Source organism: Solanum lycopersicum, chromosome 8 (assembly GCF_036512215.1).
Source record: "Solanum lycopersicum chromosome 8, SLM_r2.1".
NCBI lineage: Eukaryota > Viridiplantae > Streptophyta > Magnoliopsida > Solanales > Solanaceae > Solanum > Solanum lycopersicum.
This window is the reverse complement of record NC_090807.1, coordinates 38252100-38272740: the sequence shown is the minus strand read 5'-3', so window position 1 is coordinate 38272740 and position 20641 is coordinate 38252100. Positions and strand designations below refer to the sequence as shown.

The window sequence follows — 20641 nt, the reverse complement described above, 5'->3', positions numbered from 1 at the left end:
TTTTCTCAGGGTGGTGGTGCGACTACCACACCACATGACTCTCGTACTAGAGAGGAGGATCAGACCCAAGAGCAACAACAAGCCCCAGTTTTTCAGGATGCGGTGGGGCAACTACCAGTAGATCCCGCGGTTCATAATGATATTGCACCAACAGTTGGGGGTCAAGTTACATCGATGGTTGTTCTGACAGAGGATGAGCAGCGTAGGTATGAGAGATTTCGAAAGATGGACCCACCTCAGTTTCAGGGTGGGAAGAGCGAGGACGCTCATGAGTTTCTAACTACCTGCCGAGAGTTACTAGAGGTGGTTGGATTAGCTGAGTCACATGGGGTTAGATATGCTACACTCCAGCTTCGTGGACCAGCGAGAGACTGGTGGAGGACTTATTCAGGATGTTTGCCAGTTGGATCTCCTCCAGTGACTTGGGAGCAGTTTGCTAGCGCATTCCAAGATCGTTTTATTCCATGGAGCGTGAGAGAGGAGAGTCGCTTGAGGTTTGAGAGTCTGAGACAGGATGGCTTATCGGTTACAGAGTATGAGGCGCGTTTTTACCAGTTGTCTAGGCATGCGTTGACCATTATTCCAAATGAGACAGAGAGGATCCGCAGATTCGTGAGGGGATTGACTTTCTCTATCAGGTCAGCTGTGTTTCGGACATCTAGGGAGGGGACTTCTTTCCAGTCCATTGTGAGCGCCGCCAAAGAGGCGGAATTGATGGAGAGAGAGGAGTTTGGGGACCCTAAAAGGGCCCGTATATCAGGCCAGTTTCATGGTGCCTCATCTGGAGGTAGGGGATCACAGAGAGTGAGTGGTTCTTTTCAGCAGCGGGGACCTATTCATGCATCTATGCCGACATTTGAGGGTGGCACGACATCTAGAGGTTCTTATGGCCCGGGCTATAAGAACCCCTAGATGTCTGGCCACCCTCAAATGTCGGCATAGATGCATGAATAGGTCCCCGCTGCTGAAAAGAACCACTCACTCTCTGTGATCCCCTACCTCCAGATGAGGCACCATGAAACTGTCCTGATATACGGGCTCTTTTAGGGTCCCCAAACTCCTCTCTCTCCATCAATTCTGCCTCTTTGGCGGCGCTCACAATGGACTGAAAAGAAGCCCCCTCCCTAGATGCCCGAAACACAGCTGACCTGATAGAGAAAGTCAATCCCCTCACAAATCTGCGGATCCTCTCTGTCTCATTCGGAATAATGGCCAACGCATGCCTAGACAACTGGCAAAAACGCGCCTCATACTCTGTGACCGATAAACCATCCTGTCTCAAACTCTCAAACCTCAAGCGACTCTCCTCTCTCACGCTCCATGGGATAAAACGATCTTGGAATGCACTAGCAAACTGCTCCCAAGTTACTGGAGGAGATCCAACTGGCAAAACCCCCGAATAAGTCCTCCACCAGTCTCTCGCTGGTCCACGAAGCTGGAGTGTAGCATATCTAACCCCATGTGACTCAGCTAATCCAACCACCTCTAGTAACTCTCGGCAGGTAGTTAGAAACTCATGAGCGTCCTCGCTCTTCCCACCCTGAAACTGAGGTGGGTCCATCTTTCGAAATCTCTCATACCTACGCTGCTCATCCTCTGTCAGAACAACCATCGATGCAACTTGACCCCCAACTGCTGGTGCAATATCATTTTGAACCGCGGGATCTACTGGTAGTTGCCCCACCGCATCCTAAACAACCGGAGCTTGTTGCTGCTCTTGGGTCTGAGCCCCCTCTCTAGTACGAGAGTCATGTGGTGTGGTAGTTGCACCACCACCCTGAGAAAATCCCTCTAGCACACTTAACACCCTCAATAGCGTATCTGAAGCAAAGGTGTGACTACGGGATCTGGAGGAACCTGGTCCTCTATGTCATCAATCTGAGGTTCGGTAGAGACCTCTCTAGCACTACCTCTCAGTGGTGCTGCTCCACGTCCACGACCTCTGGCTACTGTCGTACTACTAGCACGACCTCTAGCTCGAGATCTACCCCTACCCCTAGCTGGGGCCTCAACAACTGCCTCGGGAAGTGCCTCCCCTCTACCACCAGTAACATTAGTTCTAGTCCTCGTCATCTGTCAAAAGAGTATACAACAACTCAGTACTAACGAAGGTAACTACGCACGATGAGAAACAATGAACAAAAGGAAGTTTCCTAGTAATCTTTATAGCCTCTCAAAGATGAGTACAGACGTCTCCGTACTGACCCTTGAGACTCTACGTAGACTCGGCTTGTAGACACGTGAGACCTATGAACCTGGGGCTCTGATACCATTTTGTCACGACCCAAAAATGGGTGTGATGGCACTCGTCTTATCCCACCAAGACAAGTCAGCCTAAAACCAAATATCTAACAAAGTGCGGAAGTAAATGACAATCCAACAACAATTCCTATTATGAAACCAAGTTATATTAATCCAATCCCAAAAATCAGGTTGTCACGTGCACAAGCCTCTAATGTAAATACTAGAATTGAAATAAAGTAGAAGTCTGAATGAAGTTGTCTTTCAAGTAAAAACAAAGTCATGAACTGGAGTAGGAAAGTTCGCTGAGATGACAAGCAGCTACCTCACAATCCTCCACAAGATGCCTCGGAAACGAAAAGAATGACAAGTATCACGATGATCCAGGCTCGTATCCTACAAAAATTTGTAGAAGCAAGGGGTGAGTACCAAACCACGCGGTACCCAACAAGCAAACCTCTAAACACAAGTTAAGTGAACAAAATACGGGCACTCCTTACACCATATCTAAACCTCCACGATACAGTCTAATAGGTTACAGTTTACCAAACACACAACTCAATAACCACACTCTATCAGTTTACACATTCTCAATAACAACTCAATATTCAACAGTCACAAGCTTCACAGAGAAACACTCACAGGATCAACAAAACACATGTTCAAGTTCATCAATAATAAAATGTGTAATGCCATGAGATGCAATGTCAAATATAGTGATGCATGTCTTCCCTAACGATACACACCCGCTGTCTCTCAGTCCGGGACCCATGGGGGACATATCTGTCCATGCATCTGTCGCGGCGCACGACACGACCCTCGATAAGTAGTAACCTTCGCGGCGCGCGATACGTCCCTCGAAATATAATATCCGTCGCGGCGCGCGATACGACCCTCGAAAATAGTACACCATCCTCTTACCACAACAATGTCTCAGATACAATGCAAATGACATGCTCAAATGAAAAGGGAGGAGATGACCATTTGATAACCAAACACAATTTACAACAAGAAATACAACACCAACAAATAAACAACAAGTCTCTAAATCATTCTCAACATCACACAAGGATATACACGAATTTCGTACGCTTAACAAGAGTTTAGAAATCCACTTGCCTCAAATAGTCGAACAATCACTCTGAACTTGAGCCTTTTCCTTTCGTTGTACTTCCAAACCAATACAATCTATTCCTATTAACGATCACAATAAGATTTTAAACCTAACAACATCCATATCACTACGTGTCTAACATAGACCAAAAATCATAGAGCACAAATTTATAATCAAGTTCTTAACTTTTGATGTCATTTGACATGTCAACTCTTTTAACTTTTCTCCAATTTTCAAGTTTACGATTAAGTCTTAATTCCTCAAATATCACAAGTCTAATGCTATTCAAAAATACATTACACTTTATATTTATTTACCTATCTCAATATATCAAAACTTAAATTATATGTGACAATTATAACAAGGAATTAGAGAAACACTAAAAATCAAAATCATGGACATAATATTTTAGTTACAAGAAAACCCAAAATTTTTCAGAACTCAAATTGACACAGGTTATATTCTTAGAAACTATCCCTCAACAATTAATTATCTTTACTGATCGATAATTACCCTCAATTTTTTTTTAATCGTCATTAACATTACCACTATGATAAATATATATATATAGAAATCACGTTCAAGTTGGTACAATTTCAGTTCTGATCCACTGTAACTTACAAATAATAATATAATTAATAAAGTTAACAATTTGATTCCTTACTCATTTTCACACATTATTATAATGATAATTATGCTTGTACTACATTTGACCTCAATATTTTCAATTGCATAATGAATGAAAAATTCATGAACATTACCTGATCGTGAATTGCAGTTCTACGCCAATCGTCGCTATACGCAGGTGTCTCCTTTTCTTAAAGTTATAAACTAAAAACTCTCTAACCCTAATAATTTATTTCCTATAAGGGTAATTGGTATATGGTAAAAAAAAATTTTTTATAAACTTAACCATAATTATTAATTACAATTAGTTATTTAATAATTAGTCATAAATTAATTTATTCTTAATTAAATTAATATTTAAAATTTTCAAAAATGACCTTTCGGGTCATTACAACAGGTATACCATTTTATATTTATGAGTAGCTAAATTAATTTATTCCTAAAAATCTCTTGTTAATTATAATTGTTTATCATGTTTGAATAATGTTATAATAACCATCTTTAGAAAGTTTGCTACAGAAATATTCTTCGAACAAGTATGCCCAGACTATGCCATCCTAAGGTTGAAACCGGTAGGCAGAGAAGGCCGTTTAGGGGAGTAAACAAAGTTGAGACGCTGTTAGGGAAACTAATCAAAGAAGAAAGCTGTAGTAGTGACCAGACTAGATGATTATTAAATCATTATTTCTGCATAATAAGCAAGTATAATTTATTAAGAGGTTGAAAGGAATAAAATTTTAGTGAAAAATAAAAATAATAAAAATGGAAACCTACCTATTAAACGATGATGTTGATTATAAGATATTACTATTCTATATACTAAAAAATTTGAATACTAATATAAAAAGAGAAATTTATAATAAATTATTAACATATGAGATAATAGAAATAACAACCCAAGGTTGGACTAAGTTAACCATACAAAGTATACAAGATGAGCTTTATTATGATATGTATGATTTATATGATGATTTAGATATTGGAGATTAAATATGACTGAATATTGGCTAAGGCGATATGGTAGGAATTACAGGTTAAAAAAGATTAGATATCTAGATAAATTAAGTAGGCTTTTTAAAATATTATATAAAAAGTTATGATGAATAAAAATAAAAATACTAAAATAAAAAGAACTAAGATAGATAAAAAGATAAGAAAAATATGGAAAAAACTAAGATCTTTATATATAGAATATGAACTATCACAACTAGTCAAAACAGATAATGATAGAAAAAATCAATTGATAAACATAATTTCAAAAATAGAATATAAATATGTCTGCTATTTGAAAAAACAGTATGAACAGAGAAATCTATAAACAACAATTAATAGAAGAAATAATGGAAAAAATGGTTGAAAAAGAACAAGAATTACAACATAGAAAAAGAAGATTAGAAGAAAACATATTAGCAGGAGTATGTAATAAATCAATACTAGCACAAAGAAAAGATATATTAATGTTAGAATTAGAATTAGATTGTCTTGAATATGAATTACAACATAATATAATACATAGATCATAATGAACAAAGAGGAATTTGCAGTAGACGAAAAAACATATGAAAACCAAGACGGAATGATAATAAAAATAGTATTTTCAAATTTAGGAAGAAGATACAAGAAAATAGGAAATAACTTATATTTAATGCTAGAAAAAGAAACAGCAAAATTAGAAGATAGTTTAACAGCTATGGTAAGAATAACAAAAGAAAATGAAGAAATAGATAAATCAAGAGAAATTGAAAAACTGAAAACACAAGCAAAACAAGAAGTACAAAATTTAGAAGAAATAAAAAATACAAGAATAAGTGAATTAGAAAAAGAATTAGCTAGGTTAAAATTATTATATGAAAATAAACAAAAAGAAAAAGATAAAGAGCTAGAACTAACAAATGAAATAAAACAAATGGAACAAAAACTAAATGAAGATATTGAAGTAAACGAAATAGATGGAAATGAAAATGACCAACAATCAGAAATAAGTGATATAAGTGAAACATATACAGAAATTCTAGAACAGATAAATAAACCGAAAAAATTAGAGATAAACACAGGAGATATGAATAGACCTAGTACGTCAAGAGTTAAAACCCCAGATAATAGTCCCAGAAATAGTCCTAGAGTTAGTCCCAGAAATAGTCCAATAATTTTGCAATATCTGGTCAATAATTCTTCCGAAATAAAACCTTTCCTTAATGCTCTTGTTGTTGGTTTTTGCTCTGGCTTGAGTAGACTAAGTATCCATTGGCGTATCTCTTCCATATCTTGTTCTCTGATTTCTTTAGAATTTGAATATATCATAACTTGCTCTCGTACATAATAGCTCCATACTGAATTTCCGTTTAAATAATTGTTAGTTAGTTCATTTAGGATAGTTGCTATTCCTATAACTCTTTTGTTGGCGTAGAATTCTGGTATCTCAATCTTTTGTATTTCTTATTGTATTCCGATATCTTCTGGAATTATCATATCTCTGGTCAAACCAATTTTTATAACTTGTATAATTGGTTTTATCTCATCAAATAATATCTCTGCTGGTGCTGAATAAAACTTTATATAAAACAATGTTCCTTTAGTAATTCTTTTATAGTTCATAAAGGCTTTGTATAGCTCTGGTATGGTAGATATTTCATCTCCTGTTTGGGTATAAACTGTATTAAGTAATCCATAACTATAACATGTTTTTACTAGATTTGCATTGGTGCCTGGTTGTGCTATTAACTTATTATATCCTTGTAGCTTTTGTGTTATGAAATCAGTATTAGGGTCTTTGGTAGTTGGAGATCTAGGTGTTGAGTTTAAATAATTTTGGATTTTATAAAGGTTTTCAATATATGAGCGGGTTATGTGGTTGTAGGCTTTTTTATCTTGGTTTAAACTTTCTGAGTAAGTATGTATTTGTGGTGGTATAAATAATGAGTCTTTTTGGTTCTTTGGAATAAATGGTTTATCGAAGATTTTGTTCATATTTAAATTTGTATATCTTATTCCACTGGCTCCTTTTGTTGTAGATGTGCTTGCTGTAGCTGCATTTAAACAAACATTGTCATGGGTTTTATGGAATTTCCCAACGTCTCCTTCTAGATCTGGCTTTTTACCGTCTGCCGAACGACGTAGCTCTGCATTTTTAGAGTCATGCTGCTGACTTGTAGATTCTTCCTTTTCTTCTAACTTTTGAATTCTCAATCTCATACTGTCCACTTTTGTACAAAGTGTAGTTAGGGTTTTGAGTATGTTTTCCATAACATTATCTTGTCCTGACTGTGTAACTCTGTCTTGATAAATAGTCTGCAATTATATTTTTGTCAGTTTTTATTACCTCAATTGTAAATGTAAAATTTAGTATGTTTAATACTAGTCTCCTTATTTCTTTTGTTGTAACTGAATCATCTAATTTTTTCGTTATCCACCATTTTACTTGTGTGTTATCTGTTCTTACAATAAATTTATTGTAAACAATATATGGTTCAAATGCTAATAAACATTTATATAATGCGAATAATTCTTTTCTATTTATTTCCCATTTTATTTGTGCTTCTGTATAAGATCCTGAATAATATCTACAATGGTGTTCTATTTTTTCTTTTTCATATTTGTATTTTAAAACTCCTCCATAGCTATGATCACTTGAATCTGTTTCGACAATATAAGTAAATATTTTATTTTCATCAGGAAAATATAGTTTTGGTAGTTTTTTACATAAATTCTTAATATTTCTTATATGTTTTTTATCTTTATCATCAAAATGATATTTTACATCTTTTTTAAGTTTTTTATGTAATGGTTTTAGATGTTCTGCTAATTTTGGTATATATTCTCTTACCTGATTTACTAATCCTAGAAAGGATTGTAATTTCTTTTTTGTATCTATATTTTCATCAATAGTAATTATTTTTTGTACTATATGTGTTTGCATTTTTATTCCATTTTTATCTATTTGTATTCCTAGAAATTCTATTTGTGATTTCATAATTTCTGCTTTTCTTTTACTCAGACTTATACCTGCATTTTTTACTATATGTATAAATTTTTCCAATAATCTTATATGTTCATCTTGTGTTCTAGAATATAACAATATGTCATCTATATATACAATACAGTTTTCTAGCTGGTTAAAACAGTTATCCATAAAATGTTGGAATCTACCTGGTGCATTTTTATATCCAAAAGGTAAAACATTCCATTCATAGAAACCTTGTGGTACTGTGAATGCTGTTAATTGTTTAGATTCTTCTTCTAGTTTTAGGTGGTAAAATCCTGATTTGCAGTCAAATTTACTGAAATAATTATATCCTTGTATTTGTCTTATTTTTAGTATTTTGTTTGGTATTGCATAATTGTATGTTTTGGTTTTAGCATTTAGATTACGATAATCTATGACCATTCTACTTTTACCTCTTTTTTGTTCACTATGTTTTATTACTATAAATGCTGGACTTGTATGTTTACTATTGCTTTTTTGTATGTAATTATTTTCTAACAATTCATTTATATGTATTTTAAATTCTTCTAGATCATCAAAGTTATATTTTAATGGTTTCTGTGTTATTATACTACTTTCATCTATTAATTCAATTTTTACTTTTGTCTTATGTTTTTCCCATCCTTGTAATGGATCTTCACTATATAATTGTTCTATTTGTTCATTAATTAACTTGACTTTGTCTATGGCAAATATAATAATTTCTAATTGCGTTATTTGTTTATTATTTATATTTTCCATTTCTTGGTTTATCTTTTCACTTCCTTTTATCCATTCCATAGTTTTTCGTTGTTTATTATTTACTCTTTTTGCTCCTATCTTATTTCCGCATGGTGTAGTAAGCCACCAATGTGTTTTTGTTATTATGTGTGGATAATATTTATCTAGAAATGGCATTCCTAATAACATATCTTTTGTAGTAAATTCAAAATTATACATTTCTTCTATTGTTAGTATTTTATCCCATATTTGTATTTTTATATTTTTTGCTTTGTATTTAATCATACTTCCTTCATTGTTAAATCCCGTTACTACCATAGGTGTTTTTAATTTTTCCCATTTATCTTCTGGTAAGCAATTATATTTACATATATTCGCTTCTGCTCCTGTATCTATCATAGGTGTATAATATCTGTTGTAATATCCTTCTACTATAATTTTTGCAAGTATAAATATTTTCATTAATCATTTTGTCCTTTTTATAATTATTTTCTTATTTTGACAAGTTATTGTTAATTGTTCATTTTCTATGTTGTATGGTTTAACTTTTTCTAACCATTTTATTCCTAATGTAATATTATGATCTCCTTGGTATATTTTGAATTGTATTATTAAGAGTATTCCTCCTATAATTATTTCTTTTTCTGTTGTTTCTTCATTCGTGTTTACTATCTCACTAGGTAGTCCAGGGCATGTATGTCCTGTTCTTATAATTTCTTCTTCTAATACTAACTCTCTTGTTATATAATTTTCTTCTTGTCCTGTATTTATTAGTATTTTATATTTTCTTTGGTCTATTATTCCTGTGATGAAATAATGATATGGTGTTATTTCTTCTTTATCTAATAGGCTTTGTGGAATTTCATATTTTCTTTTAGATGTACTCATCCTTGATGAGGTAGCTCTTGTCAATGTATTTGGTACACTTGAAGTGCTTAATCTTTCTTTTACTATCTCTAAATCTTCTTCTATATCAATTTCTTTATAACTATAGTCATTATTGTCTATTACAGTAATTATTTTTTCAAAAGGGTTTTCTATTTTTATTTTATTAATTTTATTTCTTGCTGTTATTTTATGCTTTGTTGTTAATATATATAAATTTTACATCTTGCTGTAAATAATTTACTTCCTGGTGCTAGTTCTATTCCAGACATTTTCCAATATAGAACTAATGATCTATCTATATTTTTATCTGTTAATGATACTGTATAATTAGCACTTATTGTAAATTTAAATTTTTGATATATCAAGTTTCCTTTTACTGCACTAATTACGCTTTTTTCAATAGGGTGTACAATTCTATCATCTGCTAAATATATTTCTATAGGTGTATCTATTCCTTCTCTAAAGCAGGCTTTTATTAATATTTCTGTTCCTCCTAAATGTACATATTTTATTGGTGTTTTAGCTTTTATATCTTGTATTTCTTTGTTTATCATTCTTTTATTTATTATAGGTATATATGCTTTTCCTCTTGTGTATTTGCAATCTATGATATGTTCTTTTTGGCTAATTACATAGTATTCTTCTTTTTGTCTTTTAAACAAATTTCTTAAAATAGGTATTTCTAATACTTTTTCAACACTTAAATCTAATTCTTTTCCTTTTATTTGTTCAAATATCGTATTATCAAATATAATTTTCTGTTCTGATGATTCTTCATCTTGATATTCTTCCTTAGATATTATTTTTATTTCATTTTCAGACATTATATTTCTTCATCTGTTTCATTATTATCTATGTTAATATTTTCTTCTTCATTCTCAGTTTCTATATCTGATACTTCATATATACTATCATTTTCACTTAATTCATAATCTATGTACTCTATTTGCATATATTTTTCATTATCTATAATTAATTCTGCTATTTGTTTTCTTTTTGGATTTTTGGGTAATTTACAATCTTTAGCTATGTGTCCTATTTTTCCACAATTATAACAAGTACATTGGGATATCTTTCTTTTTTGTCTGTATGGTCTTTTTATTTTATAGTTTTTTACATAATACCTTCGTCTTGGTTGTTTATATTTATATATAGATTTCTTTTTTCTATAATTTTTATATCTTTTAGATTTTTGTTTTTTAGTTGTGCATCCAAATTGTGGTGCCATTTTATTTTTGCAACATGATAAATTTTTATTTAGTACTTTTTTCCATTTTTAATTTTTCTTTTTGGTTTTCACATAGTTGTATGAACCATTGATTTAAAAATTTTATTCTAGATCCTATAGTATCTACCATTCCTTCATTATTCCAATCCTTTATTACGTTTGTACTAAATGGTTCTGGTAATTTTGTATAATATTGTTTTCTTATTTCTTTTGCTTCGTCTAAATTGTATTTAACTTTGTAATAATATTCTTTAAATGCGCAAGTATATTCTTCTAAGTAACACATTTTACATATAGCTAATTTTGTCATAAGTTGTCTATTTATTATTTTTTCTCTATTTTGTTCTCTTGTATCTGTAGTCATGCCTCCAAATTCATTTCTTATTGCTGATTCATATTTATCTAGTATATCTATATTTGTTGCTGATGCAGATCCATCCATTTTCTTATCATTCCTAAGTACTTCTAAACTTTCCGAGGGTAGATTTTCTATCCATAATTTTGTTGTTCCTACAAATGTTCTTTCTATGTATCTTGGTGTTTTTGCTGTTTCTATTTTATTGTCTATTAACTGTTTAGACATATTTCCTATCCATATTAATATTGCTTTATTTATATCTGCGACACAATCTAAATCTAAAAAATTGTATTGTTCATTTGCTGGTTTAGGTGTCCAATTTTTATTTAATCTACTGTTCCATATTGCATTATTTCTATCTGATTGCTGATAGCTTTCTGTATAATAAATTGGTGGTGTTCTCCTAGGACTAACTCTAGGACTATTTCTGGGACTATTATCTGGGGTTTTAACTCTTGACGTACTAGGTCTATTCATATCTCCCGTGTTTATCTCTAATTTTTTCGGTTTATTTATCTGTTCTAGAATTTCTGTATATGTTTCACTTATATCACTTATTTCTGATTGTTGGTCATTTTCATTTCCATCTATTTCGTTTACTTCAATATCTTCATTTAGATCTTCATTTAGTTTTTGTTCCATTTGTTTTATTTCATTTGTTAGTTCTAGCTCTTTATCTTTTTCTTTTTGTTTATTTTCATATAATAATTTTAACCTAGCTAATTCTTTTTCTAATTCACTTATTCTTGTATTTTTTATTTCTTCTAAATTTTGTACTTCTTGTTTTGCTTGTGTTTTCATTTTTTCAATTTCTCTTGATTTATCTATTTCTTCATTTTCTTTTGTTATTCTTACCATAGCTGTTAAACTATCTTCTAATTTTGCTGTTTCTTTTTCTAGCATTAAATATAAGTTATTTCCTATTTTCTTGTATCTTCTTCCTAAATTTGAAAATACTATTTTTATTATCATTCCGTCTTGGTTTTCATATGTTTTTTCGTCTACTGCAAATTCCTCTTTGTTCATTATGATCTATGTATTATATTATGTTGTAATTCATATTCAAGACAATCTAATTCTAATTCTAACATTAATATATCTTTTCTTTGTGCTAGTATTGATTTATTACATACTCCTACTAATATGTTTTCTTCTAATCTTCTTTTTCTATGTTGTAATTCTTGTTCTTTTTCAACCATTTTTTCCATTATTTCTTCTATTAATTGTTGTTTATAGATTTCTCTGTTCATACTGTTTTTTCAAATAGCAGACATATTTATATTCTATTTTTGAAATTATGTTTATCAATTGATTTTTTCTATCATTATCTGTTTTGACTAGTTGTGATAGTTCATATTCTATATATAAAGATCTTAGTTTTTTCCATATTTTTCTTATCTTTTTTATCTATCTTAGTTCTTTTTATTTTAGTATTTTTATTTTTATTCATCATAACTTTTTATATAATATTTTAAAAAGCCTACTTAATTTATCTGGATATCTAATCTTTTTTAACCTGTAATTCCTACCATATCGCCTTAGCCAATATTCAGTCATATTTAATCTCCAATATCTAAATCATCATATAAATCATACATATCATAATAAAGCTCATCTTGTATACTTTGTATGGTTAACTTAGTCCAACCTTGGGTTGTTATTTATATTATCTCATATGTTAATAATTTATTATAAATTTCTCTTTTTATATCAGTATTCAAATTTTTTAGTATATAGAATAGTAATATCTTATAATCAACATCATCGTTTAATAGGTAGGTTTCCATTTTTATTATTTTTATTTTTCACTAAAATTTTATTCCTTTCAACCTCTTAATAAATTATACTTGCTTATTATGCAGAAATAATGATTTAATAATCATCTAGTCTGGTCACTACTACAGCTTTCTTCTTTGATTAGTTTCCCTAACAGCGCCTCAACTTTGTTTACTCCCCTAAACGGCCTTCTCTGCCTATCGCTTTCAACCTTAGGATGGCATAGTCTGGGCATACTTGTTCGAAGAATATTTCTGTAGCAAACTTTCTAAAGATGGTTATTATAACATTATTCAAACATGATAAACAATTATAATTAACAAGAGATTTTTAGGAATAAATTAATTTAGCTACTCATAAATATAAAATGGTATACCTGTTCTTGTAGATCATCTGTCATAGTTGATTTGTTTTTCATAGTTATTAAATTAACTAGCTCTGATACCAATGGAGGGGGTGGAAGCGGATTTATGAATTGAGAGTAGAGAGTAGAGAGAAGATTGTTAGATGAAGGATTGATGATTTTATTTATGAGGGGAAACCCTCTATTTATACACAAAATTTACAGACTTTTGGCCAAACCTGGCCGACACATACTTTACACTTGGCCTTTTTATATTCGGCCGACACAAGAAAACAAAATACTTACTATTACTACTTTACATAATAGCCTCTTCTTTATTTATGGCCGACATAAAAGAGTATTTGTATTTTGTATTTTGTTAAAATTTTGTGTCGGCTGAATATCAGCCATATGTAGAAAGTAATAATTTTTATTTTTGTCGTGTTGTGTCGGCTGTAAAAAGCCAATTGTAAAAGTCATAAAGAAAATAGTGTGTATGTCGATTTATTTTGTTTTCTTTTTCTAATTCACTTATTCTTGTATTTTTTATTTCTTCTAAATTTTGTACTTCTTGTTTTGCTTGTGTTTTCATTTTTTCAATTTCTCTTGATTTATCTATTTCTTCATTTTCTTTTGTTATTCTTACCATAGCTGTTAAACTATCTTCTAATTTTGCTGTTTCTTTTTCTAGCATTAAATATAAGTTATTTCCTATTTTCTTGTATCTTCTTCCTAAATTTGAAAATACTATTTTTATTATCATTCCGTCTTGGTTTTCATATGTTTTTTCGTCTACTGCAAATTCCTCTTTGTTCATTATGATCTATGTATTATATTATGTTGTAATTCATATTCAAGACAATCTAATTCTAATTCTAACATTAATATATCTTTTCTTTGTGCTAGTATTGATTTATTACATACTCCTGCTAATATGTTTTCTTCTAATCTTCTTTTTCTATGTTGTAATTCTTGTTCTTTTTCAACCATTTTTTCCATTATTTCTTCTATTAATTGTTGTTTATAGATTTCTCTGTTCATACTGTTTTTTCAAATAGCAGACATATTTATATTCTATTTTTGAAATTATGTTTATCAATTGATTTTTTCTATCATTATCTGTTTTGACTAGTTGTGATAGTTCATATTCTATATATAAAGATCTTAGTTTTTTCCATATTTTTCTTATCTTTTTATCTATCTTAGTTCTTTACAGCCGACACAACACGACAAAAATAAAAATTATTACTTTCTACATATGGCTGATATTCAGCCGACACAAAATTTTAACAAAATACAAAATACAAATACTCTTTTATGTCGGCCATAAATAAAGAAGAGGCTATTATGTAAAGTAGTAATAGTAAGTATTTTGTTTTCTTGTGTCGGCCGAATATAAAAAGGCCAAGTGTAAAGTATGTGTCGGCCAGGTTTGGCCAAAAGTCTGTAAATTTTGTGTATAAATAGAGGGTTTCCCCTCATAAATAAAATCATCAATCCTTCATCTAACAATCTTCTCTCTACTCTCTACTCTCAGGCTCTCTCTCCGAATGCAGCAGAAAGATAAGAGTTTATGGTTAACTAGAATAAGTTTCACATGCAAAGTATAAAGGAAATAAAATTAGTATACTGAGTGAGAAAAAATAAAAGGACAGCAACATTGAATACAATTAATAATAATGAAGTGAAGACTTGGACCCATCAAGCATATCAAATATAAACTAAGAGATCATTGCCATGAGATGTTGGGAAGAAAATTCATGGCAAATATGGTTCCAGCACGTGAAACGAAGGGAAACTTCCATTTCAAAGATAATTAGATATTGGGAAGGCAAGTGAAACACATTAAAGAAGAACGATAATATAAAGTCATTTTAGCATAACGAACATATTTTCAGCCATGATCGAGTTAAGCTACATTCAGGATGATATGGTAAACAACAATTACAGTGAAGTATACCCCCAAAAAATGCTTAGAATGGAACAATGACTAATAATCTACCCTTAATAGTTGATTACTACTTTGACATGAGGATTTATCATTAATCATGTAAACTACATACAAAGTCCTAAACAAGTAATGACAAAGAGACATATTAAATAACTGTGGAGAACAATGACCAATCTGACATCACGTTGAAAAAAAAATAGTTGCACGTTTAAAAAATAACATCACCTAAATTTGACAAACATACTACAGAGCAAAGAAAGGATTGAAAATCAAGCCAATAGTGAACTATAGGGTATATGATTCCTACTCTATAACTTAACAGTAAAGGATAAGGGAGTATAATTCTCAACAAATTATTTTTAAGAGCAAAACATTGTTGTTCATGGCAAATGATGCTAAATTGCTATGAAATATTGGAGCAAACCATATCTTATTCTAAACAAGAAAATTATATGTCAACTTATGATTAAGATACATCGAATAGACAAGAGGAAGGAGAATTTCCAACAGACTACAAAATCTAAAAAAAAAAACCAAGAAAACAGGGAAGTTTCAACAAAATAGTATTCGAGACAATATATTTCGACCCATTAAACTCGATGAAAGAGATGAATCATGGAAGAAAAGATCTTTGCACAACAACAACAAAAAAACAATCATAGAACACTTCTATTTGACACTCGAATAATTATAAACTTACCTCTTGATTTCAGCTAGCTAAACAGGACCCAAACTATTATTTTCAACCCATTACCTTCACTACAAAAACTTAGCTCTTGATTTCAGCTAGCTAAACAGGACCCAAACTATTATTTTCAACCCATTACCTTCACTACAAAACCCAAACTAAGAATCAGACAAGCACAATAATGAAAGAGACATCAAATCCTTTTTGGAGGCTAAACAGAACAAATCCCTTTATAACTATCGGGCACCGATTTATTTCAGTGAATAGATTCAAGATACGGAGTAACGCAAGCACGAACGTAAGCTTAAACAAATATACATTTCGATTCGCACATTTAGTTCAAAGTAGAGAAAGAATGACCAAATGTTGGATACTGATTATTGAGGAAGATTTAAGAGAGTTAACCTAGACTGAAGAAACTTTTGAAGACCAATCACAATTCACAAATATATCATGAAAAAGCTGATAAAACAAGAGAAGCAGCAAATCGGAACCATCCTTCCAACATCCATATATACACAACCATTCAAGCTATATTCATATCGACAATTGAAACTAAAGAGGGAGATTAAAAGAAAGGGGAAACTATATACCTTTTCCGAAGTAGCAAACTGAGACTCTAACTGTTGGAGACAATTCCACAACCAACTTGAGACTACGAGAAGATGACAAGAACTTGAGTTCAAAGTAAAACCGAAAACTTAAGTATCTCCTGTTTCACTGATTTGTTTTTTGGGTCTATTTCTATCTCCAAATCTTTATCATTTTCTGTAACATCGTGTCTAACTTTGTATACTCGCTCAGATTTTTCCCAATCTTTTTCCAAATATATTGTTTCCAACACTTCCAATGAAGAATAAAGAGAACTTTTATAGAATGAGATGGGCACTGATTTTGGGGGAAACATGTGAGCTTTTTCGGATGAAATTCAAAATTTTAAATTCGGAATCCTTTGAGGATAAGGTTGCCAACTCAAATGAGGAAAAATTCCCAATGGATTTAGCACGAAGTCCGTCCGATTCAAGGAGCAAGGATGAAGGAGCGAGGGGATGGAGACACCTGTAAGATTCTTTGAAAAAATTCGTACGAGAGGAGAGGACGACCGCTAGAGAGGGATCGTGTTGAAGGTTCTCTGGGGTATTTGGGTTTTGATTTTTTCTTGGTTTCATGAGTTGGGTCGTGTTTTTGCCGGAAAGAAGAAGAAGAAAATAGTACAGGGGTGGTAGATGTAGGTGAAACTTACATTAATATACTATATTAAAAAAATATTTATCATTTTTATCAATAACTTTTTTTCTAATCACTTTTAATATATTTATAATACATATTATAGAGAACAATTTATTATTCATATATAGTACAAATTTTATTGATGATTAATACATCTATCACACATTTTAATACACTTATAATACAATGTGTCAATTTATAACAAAACAAGCATAATATATTTTTAAAAAAAGTTTATAGTACATATTTATTGCATACATAATTTACTTTTAATAAATATTAGAGATTTGACATAATACTGCTATAAATGATAATAAATAAAAACTATCACTTAAATCATTAATTATTTATTAAAAGATATCATTCAAAGTAATTGTTCCTAGATGTATTGCTGTTGATTGTATTGTATGTTGCATTGTTATTTTAATGGGTTGGGTTATGGAATAAAGAGAAGTGGGGTGTTGATGGAATAGGCTGGTTGGTTGTTGGAATTGGGCCGAAAACTATTGAGAAAATAGCCCAAAAGTTGGTCTCAAATGGGTTTAAGGTGGGTAAGGAAAGGTTTGATTGGAATTTAACAAATAGCTAAATTGAGTTAAATTAACAAATTCGGCTAAGCTCTAAATAAGACGAATTAATATTGATTATTTAACGAGCTTCTTAATCTTAATGAAATAAAATAATTAACTTAATTGTAAACTAGTGGTTCAAAAATATAATCATAATCTAAACTAATTTAATAGAGTTCTTTATAAAATTAAAATCTTTTTGCGACGATTTTCAAACATTTATCAAATATATCAATTTATCTATAAAACTATATGAAAATATATTTAGTGATTATAAATTTGTAAAAACCGATAACATTACTTAAAATTATCTTTGAAAAGTAATTGAATTTTACAAAACTAATTATTCTAAATTTTGGAATTAAGAAACTCGTGAATTAATTCCGACCGAGAAGGGTCAAAATTGGGTGTCAACAACTGTCCTTCATTTTACATGGATTGATGCAAGAAATTTGAGGAAAATGAAATTGACCGAGCCAATTTACCGACCATATTTTCATCTTTAGGAAAGGAATTTGGTGTCGACCTTTGGGAAAGGAAAAGTATTTCCTACATATCTCGGGCTATTTGAGAATTCAAGCCACTTGTAGTTTGATATGCTTGATTTTACGCACGATTTGGAAAGGATTCAAAATTCACCCCAATACAGAATAATGGAGAGACTGGAATGTTCGAGAATAAGATTTAAGAGCGAATGTTGGAATACAACCGAGTTTTCAACTTCTAGCCTGCCTACATATCCTTAAGCCTTAGGAATCAGACTATTTGTAGTTCAACTCGATCGATTGAAAAGGAAATATATTATGCTACATAACCTTTGATTTTGGACAAGTCATAAATTAAGTCGAGTATGAAAGGAGGCTTGCAACCTCTTAGCCATAATTAAGATTTTACATGGACATAATTTTCAAAGCTCTTGGTGTCTTGTCACTTCAGAAAGTCGCCTCCAATGAAAACCAGGATTCTTCAGATGCGAAACTAAAATCGGTAAACCTAAAGAAATACCCACATGCCTTCTAACGTGGGTGTGGTTGTGGTGGAAGTCGCCCCTCAGTTCGCATCCAAAGAGTTTGATACTTCTCTTAGGACTATGTCTCAGTTCACTGCTAAGAAAAGGTTCCACGTTGTGCTGCATCCTCTTTGATGACTTCCGCACCCGTGGTTCATCTTTTGAGAATTCACCATTTCATATTCTCTTGAAAAATATTGAGATAAAACTCATTAGCATAAAAATGTAATTCAAATTGGGAAATAGTGTCTTTTACCGTGTAGACACCTAACTGCTCCTTTCAAATAATTGACGTAGATTTTCTTTAAATTTGACAATGAGAATAAAAATAGAGCAAAGGATGGGTCTCGAGCCTCATTCGAAACACCACAAAGTTTGAAAATAACATAGAAAATTGTCTTTTTCTACCAAGACGAGTGAGGAATTAAGAGCGGAGTGGATGTCCAGTTAGGCGTTTGCTAATTTGGCTTGCTATCTAGAATGTCTGTTGTGTCAATCATCTCTTCAAGCACAATATCACCTTCTTTGAACAAGTTTCGATTCCTTCCCCTAGACCCTTTTAGATTGGAAAAGACTAATAGGAGTGGGGCAATGATTTTGGAAAAGCTTGATAAATCTTCTGCTTATTTTGAGCCTCATTTGGCACCAAAATAAAAACTTGATGAGGTGCCAAGATCCCAAATTCATACTTCTCTTCTTTGGTTAGAGATGCTACAACTTTCCCAATCTTTTTGAGGTTGATTGAGATCATAACTTTCTCGACATATAAATCTTCTTCAACTTCAATAACATTAATAGTCACCCCTCCATGATTCAACATGAGGTTGCTATTAAAATTAGGATTGGCAGCCTGAAGAGTGACAACTTTTTGATCTATCAAGTCTTGAATTTTATGTTTCAAGTTTATACAATCCTCAGTAATATGTCCAGCACCACCAGAATGGTAAGCATAATGAAGACCGGGTCTATAAAGCTTCGAGTTGACATTGATATTTTTTTGATCAATTTTTTTGTATCAGGCCAGCTGATTTCAATCTGTCAAAAAGTTGTGTTCGACTCTCAATCAAAGGAGTAAAGACTTTAGCAGGTTTCTTCTTAAGATTTCGGTGATGAGGATGATAATTATTTCTTTGATGTGAAGGTACTTGATGGTTGTTTTGAGGATTTTGGTGAGTAGGTGCTTGTGTTTTGAAAATATGGGTACTGTGGTGCTCGGTAGCTAGGAAATGTACTTTGGTAGTATGGGCTGGAGTTTAGTAACTTGATTGGATATTTGAAGAATTAACTAATGGAGTTTTGTAATATGGATGGGTACTTTGGTAATTTGAAGGTGGAGTTTGGTAAACATGAGTCAGAATTTGGTAACTCGGTGGTGGAGTTTGGTAATTGAGAGGTGGAATTTGATAACCTAATTGGATATAGCAAGATGGATATGAATTTTGTGGATCTCGAGGATAACCTTTTAAGGTGAGGATTTTCTGAAGTGTCCTTTTCTATCATATGCATAGGAAATGGAAGACATATCCTCCTTTCTTTTTACACAATCCTGAAGATTTGGTAGGAGCGGCAACGCGAGAAATCTTTCTGGTTTTAAGCCCATCTTCGATAGCCTCATCTACATTGCGTATGTCCACAAACTTTGATCCAATGAGTAATATTATCCTATCATAATATTCTTGCTCTTGAATGCATATGAACACTTCAACAATCTCTTTCTCAGATATAGGAGGTCAAACCTGGGTGGCCTCTTTCCTCCACCTATACGCCTATTCACGATAACTTTCAGCAAATTTCTTCTTAATTTTCTCCAAAGAATAGCGATCTGGAATGATCTCTAAATTGTAGGTGAACCATTCGATGAAATCTTTATCTAGTGCATTCCATATACACCATTGTTTTGTCTCATGGGAGGTAAAC

General features: G+C 31.7%; 2 long non-coding RNA genes across 2 annotated transcripts; both read right to left on the bottom strand.

Annotated features, from left to right (window-relative positions):
- Positions 1-6426: 6426 nt before the first annotated feature.
- Positions 6427-13469, bottom strand: LOC138337624 (uncharacterized). The gene is made up of 2 exons (XR_011210975.1): positions 13311-13469; positions 6427-7270 (listed from the first exon to the last, which is right to left on the bottom strand). It is a non-coding gene; the product is annotated as an uncharacterized lncRNA (long non-coding RNA).
- A 777-nt stretch (positions 13470-14246) lies between these two features.
- On the bottom strand, positions 14247-17135 carry LOC104648677 (uncharacterized). Its single transcript, XR_742654.4, has 2 exons — positions 16510-17135; positions 14247-14858 (listed from the first exon to the last, which is right to left on the bottom strand). It is a non-coding gene; the product is annotated as an uncharacterized lncRNA (long non-coding RNA).
- Positions 17136-20641: the final 3506 nt, after the last annotated feature.